The sequence below is a fragment of the Pieris rapae genome, chromosome 2 (genome assembly GCF_905147795.1).
Source record: "Pieris rapae chromosome 2, ilPieRapa1.1, whole genome shotgun sequence".
NCBI lineage: Eukaryota > Metazoa > Arthropoda > Insecta > Lepidoptera > Pieridae > Pieris > Pieris rapae.
In genome coordinates this window covers 7,299,323-7,300,710 of record NC_059510.1, presented here as the reverse complement: position 1 = coordinate 7,300,710, position 1,388 = coordinate 7,299,323, and positions in this window count along the sequence as shown.

The following is a 1,388-nucleotide window of genomic DNA, read 5'->3' as shown; positions in this document are numbered from 1 at the left end:
TCACGCTGTAAAATTTGAATGACAGCGTATGAAAACAAAAATGTATTTTTTTGCGTTTCCTATTAATTCGCTTTGACATGATGATTATTAAATTTATACCAATTCTTAAAAGGCCACTCGCGAGCCCTCTGGCGTTTAGAGTCCATGGGCGGCGGTATCACTTAACATCAGGTGAGTCTCCTGCTTGTTTGCCCCCTGTTCTATAAAAAAAAAATATGTTTTTTTGTAACTTTTTTCTCTTAGATGTTACCTTTTGAGGCAGATCTGTATTACAACTTCTAAGGTTTTATCATTACCCGCCTCTAGTTATCCAGAGGACCTAGGCTTCATTTATAAGTACAGAAAACTAGTACTAGTAACGGAATATACTTGAGATCCTTCAAATACAATTCGATGTTTATCTCAACTTACAAAGGCTGTCTTTTAAACCTATTTACATCATCATTCATTACAAATGAAGGTACTCAAAAGGAAGAACTTAAATTCATCTTAGTGAAACTGATATTCAGTGAATAGTATCGAATGGATGTGTCAATACATTTCGTTTCGCAAAGGTAAATAAAGGTAAAAACGCGTTTCAATGAAAACACGATAAGTGCTTAAGCTACATATAACCTTATTTCGTATGCCAATACGATTATGTACTACTACATTCTGCTTCTGACTTCAGGTTGGATATTCTTTTGGATCGAATTTAAAAAAAAATTACATTATTTTTAGCAAGCATAGGTGACCCAGAACTAAGTCTAGAAGGATCTATACATCAGAGTACTCCGCAAATCCAACGGTTAAATAGAATTGTTAGTTAAAAATCGTTACTAAAAAGTATATAAAGAAAAGTATAAAACTAGTCTCAGTGTTATTATTATTATTAATAAGACAAAGATATAGGTTTACTAGGATTAGAAATCCATCTATCCCTTTCCAAACACACTAGAAGTGGTGTTTGAAAAGGGATGGATAAAATGGGAGGTGGAGAGTGCTAGTAAATAGAGTAAGTTAAGTAACATTGTGAAAATTAAAAATGAAAACGCGTAGTTTACGGATGGTTCTTGGGTTTTTATTAAGTTGAATATTTCCTGGGCATACACCCTACCTTTACAATCTAATATGCAAGCAGATGCAGCAACACGCTGTCGACTTTTTGGGTCTAAGATATATCGGTTTCGTCACGAAGTTTTCCTTCACCGTTTGAGCGAATGTTAAATGCGCACATACAAAGAAAAACTATTGGTGCACAGCCGGGGATCGAACCTACGACCTCAGGGATGAGAGTCGCACGCTGTAGCCACCAATACTACTTTATCAACAATAAATTATCCTGAATTCTTATTTTTTCATTTTTAATATTACTATTGCTATTAAATCTATTCTTATCATGTTAAATT